Source organism: Mauremys reevesii, linkage group 6 (genome assembly GCF_016161935.1).
Source record: "Mauremys reevesii isolate NIE-2019 linkage group 6, ASM1616193v1, whole genome shotgun sequence".
In the NCBI taxonomy this organism is placed as follows: domain Eukaryota; kingdom Metazoa; phylum Chordata; order Testudines; family Geoemydidae; genus Mauremys; species Mauremys reevesii.
The window spans coordinates 43565541-43576480 of record NC_052628.1 but is presented as its reverse complement, the minus strand read 5'-3'; the positions used below and the strand labels follow the sequence as shown (position 1 = coordinate 43576480).

Genomic DNA, 10940 nt, shown 5'->3' with positions numbered 1-10940 from the left:
ATTTGGCCCACAAGCAGGATAGAGTATAGCAAAGCATGTTCTAAGGATCAGCCCCTGGAGGTGATCCCCTACCTTAAGCAGCCACTTTCAAATATCCCCAAAATTTCTAGTAAAATTCTGTTCAACCTTTATTCAAAATCCAGCACTGCTAGGTAACTAAGTTTTGCTGGTCCCTGGTCTTGTAATTTAGGGCTGAATCCTGCTCCTATTGAATGGGAATTTTAGTGTTAACCCCAGTGGGAACAGGATGAGGCCTCTAAGACAGTTTTCACTGGTTGGTTAATTCATTAATTAATTTTACTTTAAATGCAATTCTCATCCATGATAGAAAATAGACACCACTCCCCACAATTATTTTTAAGTGTGGACACTGCTGTATCTAAGCCCTCTCTGCATATAGATTTTGTAATGAAAATGTAATCAAGGAAGCTTAAAAAATCCAGAGACATCATCATGTTAATTCAAACCAAGCAAACTGATTCTGGAGTTGTTTGGATGTTTTGTTTTAATTTATCATTTAGTTTAGATAAAGGGTTAATTTAGTTTTCTCTTAATCTGTTTAGCCCACTGTGGTAAGAAGCAAGCTCTTGGAATGATAAAGTCATTTGTTAAAAAATTCAGCGACGTCACCCTTAGCCATTCATGTTCCCCTCAGAGAGAAAATTAATTGTTCCAATCTAGTAAGCTACAAACGAAATACAGTCGACAAAGGGTGAAATATGAACATCAATGGTAAGTTTTGAATTTACCCTATTTATCTTGAATGTAAGATCTCATGACCCACTAAAATTCAGTTCACAGTGTTTTATGAAAAATAATGGCTGAAATTGAATGTCTTAATTTACATTTAATGCAATTAAGAATGGTTTAAATTATGACTGATGAACAGCACACACAGATGTCAGTCAGTTTCATCAGAATAAATTGAAGCCAGTGTCAATGAATGCTCCACTGATAAATCCCACTTTACTCAAAATTAATAAAAATAAGGAAATATAATCCTTAGCTAATTGCAAATGTTCTGGAATTCCCTTGAATTTTGAAAAAGAAAAAAATATAACTAGAGAAAAACATTAAGTAGTTGATGAAAAATTATTTATATTCACAAGGTGCATTGCATGAAATTATCAAAAGTTCTGTCCAAATTATATGAAAGTTTACAATATGGAACTTTTCTATATAGAAATATTTAGCAGTTCGGAGCTCTGCAGCAAGGTATTTGTAGAATCCACTGAGGACCAGTTCTTGTGAGTAGCACTGAACTTTCAACTTCCATTGAAGGTGGCTTGTTTCTTGTAGGCAGAGATGCGTCCTGCATAGTGTTCAGCATATTAGCTATATTTTATCATGGCGGCCTGAGCACCTTCAGCTGATTGAGGGCCTGATTTTATTTTCAGTGAAGTCAATGGCAAAATTCTCATTGACTTCAGTGGTGCAAGATTGAACCCATAAAGGTTAGTGTATTGTAGCTGAGAGGGCCACATTCCAGTGGAGCAATGCAGATTTATACCCGCTGAGGAGTTAGCCCAGAGTCTTAGCTGTGTAATATATCTCGTGTTAGTACTATTTAGTACATTCACATGTACTTAGATTGTAAGCTATCAAGGGCAGGGGCCATCTTTTTATTGGTGTTTGTACAACACCTAGCACAACAAGAAGCCTGATCTGTGATTGGGGCTCTTAGGCCATTACTGCAATGCATATAATAAACAATAGTACTAAAAATGAGAGCTCTGTGTGGCTTGAAAGCTTGTCTTTCTCACCAGCAGAAATTGGTCCAATACAAGGTATTACCTCCCCCACTTTGTCTCTCTAATATCCTGGTGACAACACAGCTACAACTACTTTGCATATAATATAAATGCAGACTGACTTAGTCCATGATCCTGAGACTGAAGCATCTGCATGCCAGGATCTTTTCATGTGCTTGATCAATGTTTTCCATACCAGGGTATGAGGATATGAATGGTTCTGTATTATGCATAAAGCAAATGTTACTGTTTTTCAAACTCATATAAACTTTATGGGCCATTTTTCACTCTGTCTTCCAGGAGCAAACATCAAACATAGTTTGCATTGAAAACTCGATACTTGGCTCAAGAAGTAATTACAGTCTGATCCTGCAGTTCTTTCTCAGGAAAAGAAAGTGAACACTGAAGTCAATAGGTTTTTTTCTGAGTAAGGACTGCAGAGTCAAGCCCAATATATTTAAGTCTAAATCCTTGGGGGGGTGAGGGAGAAGATGGGGAGGATCTTTCCGTGGAAGACAGCGTGACAATATTTGTGCACAGAAAAATCAGGCTTCCATGCTACCAAATCCTGAACAAGACAAAGAAGACCCTAAAAGCTTCTTTGGCTTTGCACATCGTGGAGTGAAAGCTCAATATACCTTTCTATTAACTGGGTCCTAAAAACCTAGGCCCCGAACCAGGAAATCACTTAAGCACATGCCTAACTTTAAGCACCTGAATAGTCCCATGTGATTTCAGTGGGACAACTGACCTGTTTCAAGTTAAGCATATGTTTAAGTGCTTTCCTAGATCAGGCCCCCAGACTGCTGATTATTTATTTATAGATTATGGAAATAAACACAAGTCTTCGGGATGTTTCAAACATCAGGTTAAGAAATAGATACGTATACTAGAATGCTGTGGTGTTTTTATGTAAGGGAAAACATTGTCTTCTAAAACTAAATCATTGCAACTTTTAGAATATTCACAAAGCAATTTATGACACATGTATAATCAAAGTCCCTGAGAATATTTTATAGCTAGAATCTCCTAATTTCCAGGAACAAATTTAGAACAAGTGACAATAGTTCAAGTTTGAATTAGCACTTAAATGCATATATTTTGCATAGGTAGATAATTACTCTGTACCTTTCTCAGGATATGCATATTCCCCATTGTATCTCTGTCCATTAATCAGGATGCCTTAATTGTAAATTCTGTCTGTGTGAGGGTGTTCATTGTCTGTATGTTAAATAGTTGATTGTCCTGCCTGTCCTTTTACAATATGGCCACTGGGCCAATCTGTCCTAGATAGGTCACTTGAAAAACGAGTTATCCTAGAGGAGTTTGAATTATTTATCCGTCCCCTTCTTTGCCCCCAAAATCAAACTGACCCAGGTTTAGTCCCCCACAGCATCACACTGTCATATTCACATTTGCTATCCCTGTAAAATGTTTGTGCTCATTGTATTACAAATGCTAGCTTTGCTTTCCAGTAGTTCTGTACAGAATGAGCTGTTAACCTGAATAGCCAGCCTGCTACTCCGAGGTGCTGAGCTCTCTCAGTTCCCATTGAAACCAATGGGAGGTGCAGGTGCTTAGCTCTTCTAAGGATCAGGTGTTGAACCACTTGCTCTCTGCCAAATTTAACCCTTGAATCATGTCTGGGGAGTGTCCGTGTCAAATCCACTGAAACATTTAATTATTATCAACAAATGCTGTCAGGGTAGTAAACAAAGCAGCTATCCTGGGCCAAATTGTCAAAATGTGGATGCCCAGGTCCGCACATTAAAAAATAATGTGTTCAGAAGTGCACTCAGAATTGCATGCAGTGTTAATACAATGTGTCTTTGCTATGCCCTTATTATCTTGTAGATATATACAGTAATTTATGCTAATAGACTGACTTCCACATTCACCCTTGCCATGCTAGTTACTTTTCTAGAAACTACAAATGTAGCATAGTTTTCAAAGAATCTGAGAAATCAGAACAAGAAAAAGAACCCTCTGCAGTCATCTAGTCCGTCCCCTTGCCAGTTCAGGATTCTGCCTTATATTTCTTTTTACATCCTTATACTTTCAAAGACTTTGCCCAGTCTAATTTTAAATGTCTCATGTGATAGAGTTTCACCACTTCCCAGGAGAGAGAGATTGTTCCACAATCTTGTTATAGATTTCATTGTCAGGAAGCTTTTCCTGATACTTAACCTAAATTTTCCCTTTGTTAATTTCATCCTATTCCTCCTACTTATAGCTCTTTTGCCATCCTAAAAAACTCTTCTTGCCCTCCTTGGAATCCACCCTTCAAATATTTATAGAGTATTATCACATCCTCTCCACCTTAATCATCAGACTCATCACTTAGGCTACACATATTTTGGTTTTTTAACCCTTTCTTATATATCAGTCCTCTTCATCCCCTGAATCACATTTATTGGTGTTCTCCATACCACTTGCCCTTTTTTTCAGCCCTACAGAGTAAAGGATAGTCAATACAAATGTTTCTTTTGAAAATAAATGCTCTGCTTTGGGAATGTGGCTGATTTGTTAGTTTGCTGCCTCTGTCCACAAATTCACCTCTGCGAGTTAAACATATCGACAGAAACGCAAGTGAGGAAGGGAGGCGTTTGCATTTGCATGTACTCTGTGTTGGAGTTGCACATAATGCTAATAAAAACTGTTTAAGTTTTTTAATGTACATTTTTTTCTATTTGACTTTAAGAGATCATTACTCAATGTTATTTCTCAAACCAAGAATATAAGGCAAATGCTTTGACTTGATTTTAAAGACATTGAATTTTTTCTGCTGGTATAAATAGTATGGACACAGTAAAAGTACTTGAGAGAGCCTAATGAACCATTTCTTACACCCCATTACCTTTAGTCTGATATGACTGAGAGTATGGGCACTAATTATCCTCTCTTTCACAGACACCGACATAGATCTACAGTAGGTCTTAAAACACCATATTCCCTACAACTCTTAGCAGTTTCTCATGTAATACACTTCTGTATTTTTTTCTAATTGAAATTTAAATTAGAGGTATGCCACTTCCCATCTCCCTGCTATTTCTCTCTAACTCTGGGTAGCAGAAGGTACATATATTCTATGGACAATTCTTTATGACAGTTTCACACAAAAAATGCATGCCCAACCCTCAGGGCAAGTCCTAACAAATTCAATGGGTTGCCATTAAAGAACAGGAGTAACCATACTAAAGCTTGCTCCCAGGTCTGCATGGATGGATCTTCATACTGTAAGAGTCCTAGGTACAGAGAACCTAGTGCATGTAAGTAGAGCACAAAATCGGAGTAAAAATCCATGGAGGGCCTCTGAGAGTGTAATGTTGCCTTTCATATGTTGGTTCTACTCCTCTGTGTAGAGGTAGCCAAGAACAAGGCTAACTCTTTCCATATTGCGATGCCTGAAATCATGCACTATTCTGCACCCCTTCCTGTATTGCATGCAGCACAGCTGATGCAATGTAATGTTGGACAATGGATAATGTCCCCACTTTGCCAATGGCTAGGTTTTTGTAGACAGCTACTGCCTCAGATTGAAATGCTCTGGCTAAGCTCATGTTAGAAAGTGTTCTTATGTACTTGAAATTCTACCAGCTGTTGGCACATTAATAATGCAAAGTATAAGCAGTATAAAATCTGACACTCACATAACACTTTGGGGCAAAGTCTACTCTCAGTTGGAACCAATCCAGATTTACACCTTTAGTTTGTGACAGACAGAAGATGGAATTTTCTGCTAGTAAACAAGGAAACACTTGGAAACATATGACCTGCATATTGGGATGCAGATGGTTCTATAAGACAGTACATACATTTACAAAGGAGACATGTAAGGTCATTGGGAACCATCTGTTTTAAATATTGAAATGTTCTTACACTGAACGTATGAGTAGTTTTGTCCTGGACTTGTAATATTAACCATCTACCAATTTTTTATAATAATGATGAAACAAAAGAAAAATGGAAATGTGGGGGACAAGGCACAGTAACCAATTTACAGCATCTGGGCCCTATGTAGCCAGCTGAGAAGCAACTCTAAACATCTAGGGGCTTCTGAACCAGGTCTCACCAGTGCGATAAAGCTGTCCTCAGCTTTGTGGCTGGTTGTGCTGGGATTGCTAGTCCAAGTGTCCACTTATGCCAGAAGTGGCAGTTAGAGGATGTAGAGGAGGCTAGGAATAAATCCAATTTTAACATTTTAATACAGGTGTATTATTTATTTGTGATGCTGAAGGATGGCAGTGCGTCTGGAACCATTGGGTGGGCACCCTTTGATATGCTTTATAAAGTGAAATAAAGAATGATTTGCTAGCCTTTGTACATGTCAGATGCTTTGCTGTTTACTTGAGTGTTCTGACATTGATTTAAGTCTTTCCTCTGTAGCACAGGTGAAATTCACACCTGTGCACAGGGCCAGCATCAAATCTGTTGACCACTTAAGTCTCATTTAAGCCCCATGTTGACTTTGCATGGGCCATCTGCACAAAGGTGAATTTCCCTTAGTGGCATTAGTTAATTTCAGTGGGTCTGTCTGTTCACCACTGGATTACTCCAGTTTTACACCAGTGTGATTGCATTGACTTCAGTGGAGTTATGTCACTTTAAAATTGTAGCAAGAGTGATGAATCTTACCCATTATTCCTAAATCATCCATGCTAGATGGATATCATTGATAGCTGGCAGTTGAGCACTCTAATCACTCCTGACAAAGGAATGAGATGAAAGTAGGTTCTAAAAACAGTTTGAATTTGTTTCATTTGATATAGGGAAGACCAGACTCATTTGCCTAATTTCAACCCGCAAGGTTGCAGGTTTGAATCAAACTTGAAATTTATTGTGTTTGGGTTCATCTTAGGTACAACTACAAGAAAAGGGGGCCGCTGGGCAGTGACAGGTCAGAGTGAGCAAAATGAAAAATGGATGCAGAGAGACTGGAAAAAAAAGCAGTTGAGTGGAGAAGAGGTTACGATGTTCAGATACCACAATAATGGGCACAAGAGAGAGAGAGAGAAAGAGAGAAGAAAAAACATCAAATGGAAAAATAAGTACAGGTTGTACAGTATCCACTTCTGCCATGATACCTCTCAGGGCCTTTTTCTATCCCTAACAGCACAAGCTTCTTGTTAGCTAGAAAAATACTTTTCATTGAACTACTCTTGGGGGGGGGGGGGGAACACATGAGTTTACATTACAGGAGGGAAAGGGGCTGCGAACTTGCGCTAGTTTTGTGAATGCTGTTGGAAAATGTGGTTCACAAGGTTAATAAAATTTCAAATTCCACACAGTCGACCCATCCTTAGCTTGTTTGCTATGGGAGATCACAACTGCTTGATAGCAAGTGGTGATATAACAAAGACTGAGTCACAATGGAGAGGGAGGAGCCTGAGAACACTGTAACGTGTCTACACCCAGATGCTTTGTCCATCCATTAGTGAGTGATAGGAAAGGGAATTTAGAAAATGAAGGGTGGGTGCAATTCATTTTTTAAATTTGAAAATACTCTTTTAAGTCTCCTCAAGTCTCTGGGTACCAGACATGTACTAATCGTAGCCTCTGTTAAACATAAGACTATCCTAAACCTGTTCCAAATGTGATAGCACCCTAAAAATTATAGACAAAAAAACCCTATCAGGTAATCTAGTTTGTGTTTTCACCAATACAGGATAGTTCCTTATAGCATCAACTTGGAGTGCTTTGTTCAGTCTAGTTTTAAATTACTCATTATTTCCATAAGTTCCCTTGGTGAACTAGTCCATAGTCCAAGAATAGATCTTATTGTTAGGATTTTTTCTCTAATATTTAACCTAAATATTCCTATGATCAGTTTCATCCATTACTTCAAATAATAACCTTTCAACCAAACCAGCCTTACTGAATAATCCCTCTGGCTAGCTCTTTCTGTTTACATTCTTCACATCCTTCTAGACAGTTCTCTTTGCAGGCAATTACACAAGCTCTTGCAGATACCATTTTTCAATTTGCATTAGTGCAAGCTGTATGGGTCCATGCCATACTGCTTGGTGGGGGGGAAAGATAGCTTTAAGACCCCCTGTTCACTCCGACTCTTAGGAGCAACCTGCGGGAGCATAGAATGTCAGGGTTGGAAGGGACCTCAGGAGGTCATCTAGTCCAACCCCCTGCTCAAAGCAGGACCAATCCCCAGGATCACCAGGGCAAAGCTACAGCCCACCCATGACTCTTTTTTCCTAGATGTGCCTCCTGCAGCTGAGAAGGGAAGTGGGATGGGAACCACTACAACTGCCTTGTGCCATCTGAGGATGCCCCTAGGCAGGGGCAGTGTTCAAGTGGCTGTTTAAAATGGGTGCAGGGCCAGAGTATATCTGCCCAACATGGATGTGCAAGGTAGGGAAAAGAGACAAGCATCCTTCCCCTTTTAGACTCTTCGTGGGAGTCCATTATAGTCACAGCCTTGAGCACGAACGTCTCCAGGCTTGTGCTGCCACCTGTGCAAGCCACCCCGAAGTGGGTGCAGCGCGGGGGAGGCTCCACCTCATTAGCCATTGGAGCTGAGCACTCCCTGGCTGTACATACTGCATCCTTTAGACGGTGGTAGAGCTGATGCTCTACTGTGCGCTTTCCAGTAGCGGGGCTAGTCAGAATTCTTACATTGCATTGTCATTATCGCCCAGGGTCTTATCCTGCTCCCATTGGAGTTAATGGCAAAACTTCCATTGACTTAAATGAACCAGGATTGAGGCCCCCATATCTTTGTTTCAGATTATTTTTTCCACATATATTTAGTTTGCCTTATTTCAGACTCAGTCTCTATTTTTTAAAACCTCTTGACAGTATTTCGATCCTTCCTAGGTCCCTTTGTCACTGTTGCTTGCAGCATCTCAGTATAAGAAGTATATTCACAATGAGCCCAGTTGGGCTCACAATGGCCAGCAGGTAAAAAAATGAAGAGTCTGGAGAAAACAGAGGAAAGGAACATAAATAAAATAAGAAAAGCAAAACAATCGGAAATTATTATACTGCTTTGCTCATACAATTCAAAAGCATACAGGAAGCAAACAGTTACGTTAATTTACCAAGTGCTAGTATGAGTTTTAAATCTCTACAGTCAGTTCAATTAAAAATACCCTAACAACAATACACTGAATTTGTAAAGAAAATGACATTCTCCAGCAGTGTTAGATGGTCTCTGTGACACTGACAACCTCTCCACCTTTGATCTTCAGATCCTTCCAACGGTGATTTCAAACTGTCAGGGCCAGAACACAGCAGCTTCTTCTCTGGAAACCAAACAACCCAGCCTCCCACTTTCTATGGCAACAACACTGAGCCCTTCACAATCTGACCTGCTGAGGAAAACCTGCTATTAATTAAATGTTAATTACTTTAATGCAGCCTGCATTATGTGGAAACACTCAAGTTATTTTAATCTAAATGTAAAGGAAAACATCTGAGGTTTAAAATAGCAAGTAAAGGCAGTTTATAATCCATATATGTATGTAATTCTTTTTCTCAGTGTAGGATGAGAACCTATAGTTTGAAATAATAACTATGTTCTATTTTTGCAGGCAGTTAGGCAGAGATCCTGGCTGATATAATTTGATTTGATTTCTGTGTAACTTACAAATATAATCTTAATGAAGGCTAATAAAAATAAACCAAAAGTCTAACTCCTTTCTGCTTAATTTGGTGCCAGTACTTTTAAGACTATTTGAAATGTGTAAAGATTAGATCAAATGTGATGCATGAGGCATTTGTCACAGTGATTCAGTACCTAGCTTGATAATACTAGTTCTCAGTCCTAATTAATGCTCACAATACCCCCTGCGAGGGGGGTCAGTATTACTATCATCCTCATTTTACACATGAAGAAAATAAGGTAGAGAAAGGGACTTGCAAAGATTACAGAGCAAATCTGTAGCAGAGCCTGGCTTAGAATTTAGGCGTGCCTGGCTCTCAAGCCTGTGCTCCTTCCCCCAGACTATCCTGCCTTCCTGTTGCAAAAGACTCACTCAAAATCAGTTCTCCCCAAACCAGTTTCCCTCTCCAGCACCTCTTAGGGCCAGCTCAGGCTCCTCTTTACAGCAGCTGTCCTGCAACCATCCTGAGAGGACTGTTTTCCCTGCCAGGGAGACAGCAGCTGCCCCACTGCTATCTTGGCCTGCAGCTGTAGGGGACATAGCAGAGTAGAGGGAGTTCTGTAGATGGCACAGCAACATGCTATATTCAAAGAGAGGAAGCAGAGGATCAGCTATGCCCTGCCCCACCCTATCTCACTTTGACCTTTCAGACTTCTTTTTCTTGGTCATCACAATCAATCCATAGATCCAAATTTCTTGGCTGCTAGGCCTTTTCCTGGCTTAGGGCTGTATCTTCAAAACCATCCACCCTTCGCTCAGCACTGACAGTAAGATAAGGAAGGGATCCCGGCTGGGCCCTGGCTTGATCTGTTGCTTTGGTTCTGCACTTGGCTGAGTTTATTATTTCATTATACTTTACATGGATGATTGTTGCTGCTGTGACTGAGCATAGCATATAGGTCATATGGATAAAGGAATGCTTTGGGTGCATTGTGGAATCCTATTGGGGAAGCTTACTAACACCTGCTGTTGAAGATGCTGTCTTGTATGTGGATGTGTGTATATGCTTTCTCATCTAAACTCTTCCTTTTCATTTGATCCCACCAAGGGTGGTGTTGGCTCCTGAGTGTCGCAAATCTCAGAGACATGCCTGCCTGTCCTAAATTCCATCATACACTCCCTGTCACCTTCTTGCTTAATGTAGAGCTGGCAAAAATATTGGCACTTGATGATTTATTGTCATTCTCATTTGTTGACTTGAGGAGCTGTGTGGGTAAAACAAGTCACCACACAACAGACATCTGACCTGAGGTAAAACCATTCGCCATGTGGATGAGCATCTACTAGATCACCTTTGTGGAAGGTTTATTTGGACAGGGAGATAAAGGTTAGTAGCAGCATCAACATCCAGAAGTGTATATTTTTCTTTCTCTTTCTTTCTGTCTCTCCCACTCCTTTTACTTGTCTGCAGTTCACAAAAGAAAAATGTCTAAGTTTAACAAACATGACACGTTGGGTCACAATCTCTGCTGGTGCAAGCTGACGCACCTCCTCTGCAGTTGATGGAGTTCCATCAGTTAAGTGAAAGGTGTGGGGCTGGTGTCATTGCAGTTGTTTGTCTGGTAGGGTT

At 39.9% G+C, this 10940-nt stretch overlaps 1 long non-coding RNA gene across 1 annotated transcript; it reads left to right on the top strand.

Annotated features, from left to right (window-relative positions):
• The first annotated feature begins 7159 nt into the window (after nucleotides 1-7159).
• Nucleotides 7160-9364, top strand: LOC120407324. The gene is made up of 3 exons (XR_005599876.1): nucleotides 7160-7220; nucleotides 7965-8117; nucleotides 8957-9364. It is a non-coding gene; the product is annotated as an uncharacterized LOC120407324 (long non-coding RNA).
• The last annotated feature ends 1576 nt before the right edge of the window (nucleotides 9365-10940 follow it).